Consider the following 13,798-nt stretch of genomic DNA (forward strand, 5'->3'; position numbering starts at 1 on the left):
CGCCGCTCCGGCCTCGGCTCACAGCGGCGCGCGGCCGCCTCCGCCCCCCGCCGGGCCGCGGCCCCCGCCTCTGCGCCCCGCCGGCATCCTCAGGCCAGGCCCCGTGAGGCGCTCGGGGCCGCGGGGGCCCCAGTTCCCCTTCCTCACCTAAATTTCTCGCCGCGCCCCCTCCCTCCCTGGCTCCTGGAGCCTGGTCCAGCCCGCTGTCCCTACGCCGGACCTGGGTGGCGTGCGGTCCTCCCCCCCCCCCCGCTTGGGTTCTTGCGCCCCTAGTCCAAGCTCCCCTCTTTTGTATCCCCCTTTAATCCCCCTCCCCCCCCCCCATTCAACCCAACTTCAGCCCCCGCGCTGCGCCCCCCTTCCCTGGCCGGGCTCGATTGGCCGCTTCCTGAGCTGTCAGACTTGACTCCCGCGCTCTTATTGGGCGATTCTCTGGCCGGGCGGCAGTGCCAAAGGAGGGCGCATCGGGCTGGGGGCGCCCCGGCCGTGACTGCCGCTGGGAGCGGGAGACCAGAGTCCCCGGAGGGACCGGAGAGCCAGACCCGGAAATGGACGGGGGAGATGGAGAAATTGAGGATTTCTGAGACGCAGGAGGACGGTGACGGAAAAGATGGAGATGCAGTGGGTGAGGCTGATGCAGCCAGGGCGGGGCGGACAGGAACGCTTTGGTGGGTAGTTTCCGAGAGAGAGCCCTTCAGACAGCGCTAGGAACACCTGGCGTTTGTGAAGAGTTTTTGCCTGTTCACACATTTAAAAAATCTCATTTGGTTTCCCTCAGTAGCCCTGGGATGTGACAGAGACCAGGAGGCATGTGACTATTCCCGATTTATAGATCCGAAACTGAGGCTTCATGAGTGTCATCAACTTGCCATGGCCACACGAGTTCCCTAACTTGCGACCGAAAGATCTCCCATCAGCACCAAACTGCCTCCCCTACCTAGCAAGCTGGTAACCCGGAGCAAAGCGGGGTTCCCGCTGGACAACGAATGACCAGATACTCCTGCCCAGCACTAGTCACAAAGAGGCAGGAGTGGAGAAAAGGACTTACTGCGGATCAAGGAGGATCTTGGTCTGTGGAAGATGTACCTACCCAATTCCCCTTGCCCCTAGGCTGTTCTAGTGGAAATTCTGTCAGTCCAAACAGTGGGAGGGGTGGGAGACCACACCTCTACTGGAGAGAGAAACAACCTTCACTTTGGTCTTCTTCCTCCAGCTCTCTCTGCAGAGCTTCTGACAAGGAGCCTGGAGTCTGAATGATCTTCCCTTTCTCTCTCTCTCTCTCCCTCTCTCTGTTGGTCATCTCGTTGCAGATTGCAAGATAAGCCTTGCCAGAGTTACAAATTGGGAGGAGAAACATTTGGGGAGATCTGAATAAGATAACCCTTGAGTAATTCAGCCTTTGAATAATCAATCCATGGTTAGCTAAGTCATAAAAAAGCACCATGAAATTTAGTCAACAAACATTTGCAGAGCACTGCTATGTGCAAAAAGCACTGTGCTAGGTGATCCAGGGATAAAGAGATGACCTAACTCTGGTTACAATCGGGGAGGGAGAGGAGCTGGCCACTAACTTCGGTTTAGAGCTCCAGTTCAGTCATTTTGGGAATTGAGAGAGGGGGAGAAGGGGAATTACTTCCCATTGTGAAGGAAAAAAAAAAAAGACTGGAGGGGCGTCTGGGTGTCTTCCTTGATTAAGCATCCAGCACTTGATTTCGTCTCAGGTCATGATCTCACAGTTTGTGAGTTCAAGCCCCACATCGGGCTCAGCACTGACAGTGTGAAACCTGCTTGGTTTTCTGTCTCTCCCTCTCTCTCAAAAAATAAACTTTTTAAAATGTTTTTTAAAAAGACTCTGGAGGCGAATCTGGGGCTAGCAGAGGGATAAGTAAGAAGAAAGGAAGAATGGACTGATGTTTAGTAAGCAACTACTACATATCTGTAAACATCAATAAACATTTTGAGGAAGACATTATTCTCCCCACTGCAACTTAGAGAAATCAAGGCCCGTAGCCTGTAGCAGAATGGAACCTAAGTACAGCCTGCCCCTTATACTCTACCTCACTTCCTGCAGCATATATGGTATGAGAGACGCCCAGAGAGGCAAGTCCATGGACAGAAGCCAAATGGCCAGAGGTATCAAGGTGATTGGGTTCCGTCCTTGATCCTCTTATTCTCTGAAGCTCTCCCTAGTTCATTCCTTTGCATTTTATTCAAATGTTTAAAAATAACCATCATCTTACCAAAAGAGCTATGTATGGTTAAAAGTAGAAAAACTAACCCCCCCAAAAAGACAAAGCAAACAAAACACATTCATAATCATACCATGTAGAAAGAACCGTTAACATCTTAATTTTTTCCTTAACAAAAAATAGGGCTTTTACTGTGCAAATAGTTTTAGAATCTGCATTTTTCTACTTAGCTAAATACTGTGCTAAATATTGCATTTTTCATATTGGCAAGCATTCATCTATAATATCCATTTTATTGTCCAAACAGAATTCCATTGCATGAAAACAGCATAATTTAGTTAGCCAATCCCTTACTGTTGGACATTTTTCACTGTCACAACAGTTTATAAAAAGTTTCCACTCTTCTACTGTTATAAACAATGAGCATTTTTGCAGAGAAATCTTCACACCCATCTTTATATCCTTGGGAGAAATTCCTACAAGTAGAATTGCTGGGTCAGAGGATAAACATTTTTTTCCTTAAGGTATTTTTGAAATTCTTATCTTCAGCCCCTGCGTCCCTTGCCTATTCCAAGCTTAGCCCTGTCCACTGGAGAGCTCCCCGTGGATGCTCCTTGGTACCCACCAGGGGCAGATTCAGTTTGTTTAAAAGGTCAGGGAGTCTCCTAAAAAGTCTGCTCACCCTGTTTTTTCACCACTTGTGGAATGACCATCCCCCAATCTCCCTGGTCTTGGAGTGGCGAACCCTCCTCTATCCCTATCCCTGTCCCAGAGTCCTGCTGCCCTACCCTCATCGTTACACATGTCTCCTTCCACATTCTGTAGCTACTATCTTCACCCACATCCTCCCTGCTCCTCGCCTGAACCATCTCCAGCTCTCTTCTTCCTCCATCCTGCTTGCCCTCAATCTGTCTTCCACTTTGTCCCCCACTTTGATCATGCCTGTCACACCCCCTAACTGAAAATTGTCCACAAAACAGCCTCTTCTTACCTGCCTGCTTTCACTGCCAACCACTTCCCCATGTCATCCAACCACCCTGAATTGCTCCTTAAGCCTCTGTAAAGATCACCTTTTCTACTCTGCACAAATAGCATTTATGGTACCTCTGTGAAACTCTCTCCAGTGCCTCACCCAGGCTGTTAGGCACTCCCTCCTCCTCAGCTCCCAGCACACCTTGCTTTTATCTCTATTATAGCACTTGTCACATTGTATCATCTTAAGTTGTTTTCAGAACTGTCTCCACTGTCAGCTGAACTCCTTGAGGGCAGAGTTGGTATCTTATTCTTGTGCCCCGTGCTTAGCCGGGTGTCTGGCACAAAGGAGGCACCCCATAACTGTTGTTGGTAAACAAATGGTACATCTGAGGAATAGGGAGCGGAATGGAGTCTTCTGCAGGGGAGGGCAGGTTGCAACTGGCAACAGTGGATGAAGATGGAGAGGTGGGTTGGATTCTTGAATGCCTTGCAGAGGGAAGGTGGGCTTCAGTTTAATGAGCCCCAGAATTTGGGGACAAGAGTGTTCTGACCCATTATGTTTCAGGAGGCAAACTCTGGCAATGATGTAACTACACTGGGAAAACAAGATCCAAGAGCTTAGGGGCCCAGTAAGGAAACGATTGCACAGCACAGGTAGACTGAGCCCCGAAGTGATATGATGGGAGTGAGGTGCTGGTTGGCAGATACCTGTGGAGGGCTGAAACCCAGGGGTCAACCCCTATGAACAGGAGGAGTCCTTAAGGTCAGAAGAAAACCGAGAGAGGAACAAAAGGCAAAGGTTTTGATGACCACTTCCAGGATGTGCACTCGGCTGTTGTCATCAGAGAGGGGCTGACCCAACGCCTCTTTCCGACATGAGTACTTGGTTTGTAGAGGTGAGGTGACCACACACCTTAGGGCACTGCAGCTCCTTCAGGAGATCTGCTGACACCCCCTCCTCCCTCCAGCCATCTCCTCCTTTGTGCCTCAGTGACCTTTAGGATTTCGTTCTTCACTCTCCCAGGTTTCTTTCTGGAAGAATATTTCTGTTTTGGACATTAGAATATTCATATTTTAGAATATTTGGAAATATTTGTAGAAGTGGGTATCAGTCAGACTCCCCTACCTAAAAACACCTTCCCTCGCACTGCCTAAAATTCTATTAGATAGTCATGCTTTGGGATGACAGTCATTCTCTAAAAATGAAGGCAGGGGTGCCTGGGTGGCTCAGTCAGTTGATTTCGGCTTGGGCCATGATCCCACAGTTGTGGGATCAAGCCCCAAGTGGGGCTCCATGCTGAGTGTGGAGCTGCTTAGGATTCTCTCTCTCTCTCTCTCTCTCTCTCTGCCCCTTTCTCCTGCTCATGCTCTCTCTCTAAAATAAAAAATAAATATTAAAAAATATGAATGCAAAAATCTAGAGACAGAAAGCAGATCAATGGTTGCCTAGGCCTGGGGATGGGCGGGAATGGGGAGTGATGGCTAATGGGCACAAGAGTTCTTTTGGGGGGTTATGAAGATGTTCGAAAGTTAGATTACGGTAATGATTGTACAGCTTGAGAAATACATTAAAACCATTGAATTGCACAGTTTAAACCACCAGGTGAACTTTATGGTATGTAAATTATATCGCAATAAAGCAGTTGAAAAAATGAATGCAGTTACCTCTTGGAGACTGAAGGGTTCATGCCAGGACTGTTCATTTTTATCAAGTCAATGTGAGTGAGTTTGATCAGAAGGCTTCCACCACTAATGCCCAACCAAGGCTGGGGAGCACGAAGAGAATGGATGCTTGCTGTTTAGGATGAGTGAAGGAGAGAAAGGAGAGAATGCCTGGGACCACCGATCATTTCCCAAGGCACGTGGAAGCAGAAAAGGGCTCGGGTGCCTGGGAGCAGGAAGAAAGAAGGCAGAAATGAAAGCCAGTTAGGACGTCAGGGTCAAAAATGAACTTTGCCCTGCCCCGTAATGAGTTCTTCGCAAGGAATTAAGGAACTCTAAGACCCCTAGGTCTCTATGTAGGGTGAAAGAATCTTAAAGATCACCCTTTCCCAAAAGCGTGTCACTCTGACCTGGATATTTGCATTTTAACAGTAAGCCCCACCCTTCAAACTAGATGATTTACCTTTACCACAAAGAGCTAACTCATCAACAAATCAGAGAGTTGCTAACAGGATGGAGCACTGAGTGTCTTGAGGGTAGGTCATCCTTGGAGGCTCAGGACATGGGTGGCGGAAGTCCCTGAGGTCCCTGGGAGCCATTCTCCACTCTGGCCCACTCCTCATCAGGAGTTCTGAGGAGGAACCGAGGATATCAGCCCTCTGACTCTTGACCTCCGTCTTTCTTGGCTTGGAAATCCAGGATGGTAAGAAGTTTGCAACTGGCTGTAGGGAACCAGGCCCTAGATTTTTCCAGACCCTACACTCTTCCAAACCTCTGGGCCTCAGGGAATAGGAAATATTCAAAGAGCTCAGATTGTAGCTGAGGTGGAAATGGCTGATAATAGCTCGATCTGCCACTCTCCCAGGTGTTGACATTTGCATTTTAATGGAGGCGGTTAATGCCTTCAGAGCTGAAGAAGTGACTAATACGTTCTTTTAGTTGCTACTGGAGGTAAGTGAGAGACCCTTTGCTGCCCAGGGCCTTTTAATGCCATCCAGCCAATGCTAGATCACACCTGATGGGCAGCTGCCAACCCTGTGGACTCTAATGCCCACATTCCACACTTTACCTTGGTTCCTGTTCTTGATTTGCTTTCTTTCTTGCACTTTATCCTAAATGTCTGGAAACATTCCCATGAGTCATTTATTCTTTCAACACACATAAACCGATTCTCCATTTCAAGCAGAAAACTGTGCTGGGCACAGCTGAGTGGGAGGAGCTCAAGTCATGGGCCAGCAAAATGGTACCCTCAAGAAGTCAAAGGTGAGGGAATCACAGAGCTGCACAGCAGGGCCATGTCAGCAGAGTATGTGCCCGGTGCTTCTTGAACACTCCAAACAAGCGCTGTGAACTAATAGGAGAAGAACATCCCTAGGCTGGGGGAGCAAGAAAGACTTTGGGGAGGGTTGAGAAGGACCTTAGGTATGCATAGAAGTTGGATATACAAAGACTGGATGGAGTTCTGAGGATTCAAAGCATTCCTCCAGTCACGAAAGACCACCTATGGTATGATCTTATTTATATGGGATGTCCGAAAGAGGCAAATCTATAGGGACAGAAGAATAGACCAGTGAGTGGTTGCCTAGAGCTGGGGGCAGGGGAGAGGGGGGACAACTGCTAATGAATACAGTGAGATGGAGAAAGCTGTCCTAAGATTGTGGCGAAGGTTCTACAACTCTGTAATGATATTAAAAACCACTGCATTACACACGTGAAATGACTGAACTTGATGGAATGCAAATTACATCTCAATAAAACAGTTAGAAAATGGGGGGAAAAGTGAGGTCCAGAAAGACCATTCCTTCAGTAACCCTGCTTTACAATTACAGAAGTTTCTAGTTTTTTCCTGTGTGATGGTAACTTTTTTTTTTCCTTTTGAAGGTCCATTTTTAAGGTAAAAAAATTTCATGGACCCCAATTTTAGTTAAGAAAATACATAATGCGAAAAGGGTATTATAAATTTAGTAATTGATTTAAGTGAATTGATACTTTATTAATCACAATAGCATCCACATGTTAGAAAAATGGTTCTGTATCTGTAGGGGAAACATGTTTATTATGCCTACAGATAGAGTTTAGTGGTCCTCTTTTAAGATCTCCTCAGTTCTTCATAGTCCTCAGCCCACAGGTTTAGAATTCTGATCCATGCTCCACCAGGATGTTTTGGGATCATCTTCACTGTCAGGTGAATGCTAATGGATTGGGACCCATTTGTAAAAAACGTGATACAACCATCACCCATTGATGTTTCTGCCTCTTCAAGTTCTCAGCCAAAATGGCGCCCTTTCTTTTCCCAAACCAATGAGCTTTGCTGAGAGCAGATCCAGCAAAGAAGATAGCCAGAGCCATGCTGGTTGGCAGACACTTGTCTCTAGCAAATGTAATTAAAGGCAGCAGCAAGTAAGTGCCTATTAATTTTTCATTAGAAAAGTCAAAGGCAACCTTCTTGGAAGACAGCATTACTGAACTTCAGCTTTGGTAGTTAAAGCCAGGCGTTCCCTCACTGTGTATACATCCTTTCCTCTGAGTACACACACACACACGCACACACACACAGTCCATAACTACTTTATTGAATCTAAGAGAGAAGGCACAGAGGCAAGTACCCCTATACCCTACAGAGGTCATTTTGTCCCATCTTGTCTTAAATTATCCCAATGGCTATCTGCACACATAATTGACTATGCATATGAACCTTATACAGTATAATGATATCTCTCCACACTGTGTTTACATTCCACTTTTATAGTTTGAACCTTTTTCAGATGCCCTTGGGGAGATTACTATTCAGAATTCTCTATGGCAAATCCTTTTGTAAAGAAAGTACACTGCTTACTCCCTAATGTGCTTGTTTTGTAAGCCAGGAGCAATGTTGCAAGGTAAGAAGAGGGGAGCTGAGGGCTGGGTGTGAACCCCCCATCTGGCCCTAACAGCTGTCTCCCTATTCGTTGGCAGAGCCAATTCAACTAGGGAAGAGCTCTAAGCCTGGAGTCAGAACACCTGGAGGTTCTACACCAGTTCAACTAATTTCTGGCTGTGCTATATCCTATGGTGACTTCACCTCTCTGAACTGCAGACCACAGCCACCAAGAATACCAATGCTTTCCTACCTCCCTTGATGACTTGTTATAAGGCTCAGGACGATGATGTGAAATTTCTTTTCAAATTATTCACCGTTATGTAAATTTGGAGTCATTCTTAATTATAGCCAAGTCATAAATTTATTCTTAATAAATAGAGAGGTCCATTTTAGAGGTAAGCATGGAATGAGGTACATTTCTAGGTCTCAAGTTTTTGCATACATTTATGGATGACTGTGATAAATATTTTTATGTCTGTACTGAGTGTGTACCAGTTCCTCTAGTAGTCTGGAAGATCTGCTCTTTCATCTCTGCTGTGTTCAAAGCAGGGCCCCCAGGGCCATGCAGATGAGGTCTCCACTCGCAAAAGACATTCCCTATTGCAGGATTCTGACAGACCGCAGTCTGTCTGCTGGGCAGACTGGAGACCTGCGCCCTCCTGCAGGCGTGGGTGGTGATCACAGTGGCCCGTGAGGAGCTTGAGTAATGCTGAGTGCTTTTTCTTCTCTCAGTGGCCACTCTGTATGGCCTTGGAGTGGTCTGGTCCCGTCTCTGTGTCACTGACTTTGGATCTGTGATTGGGGATGGCATGGCAAGCCAAGCTGTGTTAGAAATCTTGCTGGGGCTGGCTGACCTTCCCCAAGCTGGGATAATCTCTCTCCCTGGCAACAGGCAGAGGCACCAAGGGACAGTGACAGATTGTGAAATCCTGGGGTTGGGCTTTCTAGAATTACTTAAAGAGAGAAAATAGTAACAATACCTTGCATTTGTATAGTGCTTTTAAAAGACTGAAAGCAGCCTTTAAAAGCTATTCAAGGAGAAGGCAGCGTTGGAATTGTCTGGTAAAGAATGAACCAGGTGGGTAAGAAATGTATTCTTATTCTTAACTACTCAATAACACTGAAAGTGTTAAGAGAAAGCTCCCCCCCAGCCCCCACAGATGCAGAGATGGGGAGCCAGAGGAAGAAGTAGAGTGACTTGATCAATATCACACAGCATTAGGGGCAGAATTTGACCTAACCTTCTTGACTTGTTTTGTTAACCCAAAGCAGGCAGAGAGGATGAAGTTGAATGACCTAACAGTTTGCTTTGTTTGAAATCTGTGGACAGCTCTTAACTGAGTCAGACATTTTGCCTGGTCCTCTAGGGGCATACAGGAATATGCTCTTTGTTATTGGTCAGAAAGCAATGAAGAAGTATAGAGATGGGGCATGAGAAGAATTGTTATCTTCTTGCAAGGTACTACCTGACGTGAGGTCACTAAGGATCTTCAAGCAAGGCAGCACCAGACCCGACAGACAGGCATGGATGCAGCTGCTTCTGTTGCCTAGGAGTTTCACTGGTGTTTGAAAAAGGGGTCAGCAAACTCTGGCCAGTGAGCCAAATGTGCCCATTACCCTGTTTTTATAAATAAAGTTTTGGGGCGCCTGGCTGGCTTAGTAAGTAGAGCATGCGACTCTTTGATCTTGGCGTTATAAGTTCGAGCCCCATGTTGGGTGTAGAGATTACTTAAAAATAAAACCTTAAATAAAGTTTTATTGAAATATAGCCACACTCATTTATTTATTGTCTCAGCTTGCTTTTCCACTACATGAGTTGAGAGGTTATGATAGAGATCAGAGGAACCACAACACTTAAAATCTTTTACTACTTGATCCTATCATAAAAAGTTTGCCAACCTCTGCTTCACACCATACACGCAAAAAATTAACGCAAAATTTATTATAGACCTAAATGTAAAACCTAAAGCTATAAGAACAGTACACAGGAAAAAATATTTGTGACTTTGGGTTAGAAAGATTTCTTTGATATAATACCAAAAGTAAAAATCATTATTTTTCAGGTTATTCAAAAATGCCTTGATAAATTAGACCTCAATAAAATTAAAAACTTTCAAAAGACATTGCTAAATGAATGCGAAGATAAGCCACAAACTGGGGAAATTATTTGCAGATCACATTTCTGATAAAAGATTTGGTTTCAGCATCTATCAAGAGCTCTAACTCAATCATGAGAAAATAACCCAATAAAAACGTGCAAAAGATTTGAACAGACGCTTCACAAAAATGGGTGAAAATATATAATGTATAAGGACATGAAAAGATGCTCAATATCATTAGTCTTCAGGGAAAAGCAAATTAAAATCACAACACGATAACACTACACATCTGTCAGAATGGTGAAAATTCAAGAGGGACCATACAAAGTCTTGGACAGGATGTGGGACACCTGGAACTCTCACACACTGCTCATGGGGATGTAAAATGGTACAACCACTGGGAAACATCTTGGCAGTTTCTTAAAAAGCTGAGCATACACATGCCGTATAATTATCAATTTCACTTCTAGGTATTTACCCAAGAAACATGAAAGCATATAAACATATGTCTGCACAAAGTCCTATACACGAATAGTTATAGCGGGTTTATTTAGAAACAACCCAAATACCCATCAACAGTTGAATAGATAAATTTGGTATATCCATGTAGTGGAATACTACTCGACAATGAAAAGGGATGAACCGTTGTTATATTCAACAACATGAATAAACCTCAAAATGATTACAATTATCCTGAGTGGGAGAAACCAGACAGAAGACAGTGTACACTGTATTATTCCATTTATAGGAAAATTCTAGAAAATGCAAACTAATCTATAGTGATAAAAAGCAGATCAGGGGCGCCTGGGTGACTCAGTCGATTGGGCATCCGACTTTGGCCTAGGTCATGACCTCGCCATTCCCGAGTTCAAGGCCTGTGTCAGGCTCTGTGCTGACAGCTCAGAGCCTGGAGCCTGTTTCAGATTCTGTGTCTCCCTCTCTCTCTGCCCCTCCCCCGCTTGCGCTCTGTCTCTCTCAAAAATAAACATTAAAAAAATATATGTGCAGTTTATTTTATATCAATATACTAGCCATTTTAATAAATTCACTACAGCTAATAGCTATTTATAGCTAGTAAAGCTATTTTTTATAGGTATATTTTATAGGTATATTTTTTATAGGTATAATTGACATAGAACTCTCTATATAAAACTTTTTTAAAAAGAAGAAGGGAGGGGCACCTGGGTGCCTCAGTTAAGTGTCCAACTCTTGGTTTGGCTCAAGTCATGATCTTGAGGTTCGTGAGTTCGAGTTCGAGCCTCACATCGGACTCTGAGCTGACAGCATGGAGCTTGCTTGGGCCTCTCTCTTTCTCCCTCTGCCCCTTCCCTGCTTGCACTCTCTCTCAAAATAAATAAACTTTAAAAAATTATTTAAAAAATAAAATAAAAAGAAGGGGGGAAAACCTGAGGTTGTTATTTGTTTCTTTAACTGCTTTGTGTAGTTTGAAGCAACCAGCCTATACCCCAGGTTTTATATTCCTTATTCTCACCACAATGGTTTATCTCAGCAGTGGCTCTGTCCTCCAAAGCCTTACCTTCATCAAAGGTGACCAGAGAGGTTAACTGTATTATTATGTGATATAAACTACCAGAATGCTATCTCCTAATGTTAATAGGATCGTTGTTGCTTTCAAATCCAACTAGGTCAGGTATCCAATCTCAGAGAACAGTGTCCACTCTAAATAGTTGGAGCAGAAAGGAATGCATTAAAAGATGCTGGAGACAAGTTCAAGGAGGAAGGTCTCAGCCATTTCTGGATATAGGAGTTGCCTCAGTATGTGGGGAATGACCGAAGAATAATCAAATCTACATTAGAGATGTAGCTTCTTAACGGTGTTTGCCCCCTAATATGTCATGATTTCCCAAATCCTCTTCATGCGAAACTGCTGGCAAAACTCAACTTAGAGCCAGCGATAAATGACTTATTCCAGGGATAATTTCATGGGGTATTGAAAGGACAAGGTGAACCTGGAATGCCTCGTTGGGCTAGAAAGCAAAGATGCCCTCCAAGATTAATGGGGACATGTCAAAAGAGCACAGGACACTGCACATCTATTAGAACAAAACAAAAATCTGGCAAGGCCCCAAGAGGTGATCCCGTGCCCACTCCAGTATGGCTCAGGGCCCCAGCTGCCCACTGTGCAGTGAGATACCTCTGAGGACCTGGATATGAAGTAGAGACATATTATCAGCCTCCCTGAGAAATTTTTGAGAAAGCCACCAAGAAAGTATGCTGGTAGAAATCAAGAGCCTTGGATTCTAGTCTGGTACTTCTGTTAACCTGTCTTGTACCTGTCCACAAGGGCAGGCCTTTTCCTCTTCTGAGCTTCTATATCCTTGTATGTTCATTTGGGAGATGGGAGGGGGGACCCTAAGTGTTTTCCAACTGGGCTTCCTGGAATCCTAGGGTTCCTTGTATTGCCTTTGGATATAGCAACGGTGACCAGGATTGGGGGGCGAGCTCTGCCTAGAACAGTCCTTTCATCTGTTTTATGTTTGACAGATATAATTCTGAGTTGACAAACTCAGCAGGTGCAGATAAACTCAATTCCCTTATTATCTAAATTTCTAAATTAATCTCTGACTCCCAGGACCCATTCCCAGAAGGTGAATGAAATTTTCACCCCAAGTATTCTTGGAATTCTCCTCTCAGATAGTGGCTCACTTCAGGGACATGGGTGTCCACTCACAAGCCATGTCTCTGTCCATGTCCCCTGTGGGTCCAGCTACCTCTGCTGATTCTGTGTCATCCCTGGGACATGAGTGCCCTTGGAAGCTGACCGATGTCCCCTCTCTGCCTTTCTCTTCCTCATCCCACAGACCCTTCTCTCTAGCCCACCTCCCATCCCAGGAAAACCCTTCTGAGCCTGGAGAGAATTTTCTCTTGTGTGTTTTTTTTTTAAAGTGTTCAGTCAGTCTATGCCAGTGAGTCCCCGTTATAGGTCGAATTATGCACCTCCCCCCCCGCAACCAAAAAAGGATGTGTTGGAGTCCTAACCCCCATACCTCAGAATGTGACCTTATTTGGAGATAGGGTCCTTACAAAGATAATCAAGTTAAAATGAGGCCATTCGGGTGAGTCCTAATCCAATATGATTGGCATCCTTACAAAAAGGGGAAATTTGGACACAAGCAGGCATAGAAGGAAGATGACAGGAAGACACATGGAGAAGACGGCCATCTGCAAGCCCAGGCAAGAGGCCGGGAGCTAATAGATCTTGCCCAGCCCCCAGACAGAACGAGCACTGCGACACTGTGACCTCAGACTTCCGGCCTTCAGGACTGTGAGAAATAAACTTCTGTTGTTCAAGCCACTCAGTGGATGGTATTTGGGTAGAAGCCCTAGCACACAAATGCAGATTCCTTCCCTCTCTCTCTTTTTTTTAAAGATTTTTTTTTAATTTTTAAAAGTGTTTTTATTATTTATTTATTGAGAGAGAGAACAAATGGAGAAGGGTCAGAGAGAGGGAGAGAAAGAATCCCAAGCAGGCTCCTTTCAGCACAGAGCCCGATGCAGGGCTCGATCCCACAAACTGTGAGATCGTGACCTGAGCCGAAATCAAGAGTCAGATACTCAACAAACTGAGGCGCCCCAAACGATTTTATTTTTAAGTAGTCTCTATACTCAACATGGGGCTTGAACTTAAAACCCCGAGCTCACGAGTCCCCGAAATCGTGAGTTGCATGCTCTCCCAACTGAGCCAGCAGGCGCCCTCCCTTTTACCTCCCTTGGAAACCCTTTAAGTTCTCCTAGGTGCTGCCAGTTCTCCTCACATCTGCTTGAATGGGAGAAAGGGATAGGGAAAACACATAAGTAAAGATTTCATAATTTCATTCAGCTACACATACATAAGAGAACAGAGAATCAGAGGCTAAAACAGCTTAAAAATCACTAGGCTGACAAGTTGATGACTACTGTCATTGGGTGATGGGTCCATGGGGGTTCATTGTACTCTTCTCTCAACTTTTGTGTATATTTGAAAATTTCCATTGTAAACCATTAAAAAAAGG

This window comes from Prionailurus bengalensis, chromosome C2 (genome assembly GCF_016509475.1).
Source record: "Prionailurus bengalensis isolate Pbe53 chromosome C2, Fcat_Pben_1.1_paternal_pri, whole genome shotgun sequence".
Lineage (NCBI taxonomy): Eukaryota > Metazoa > Chordata > Mammalia > Carnivora > Felidae > Prionailurus > Prionailurus bengalensis.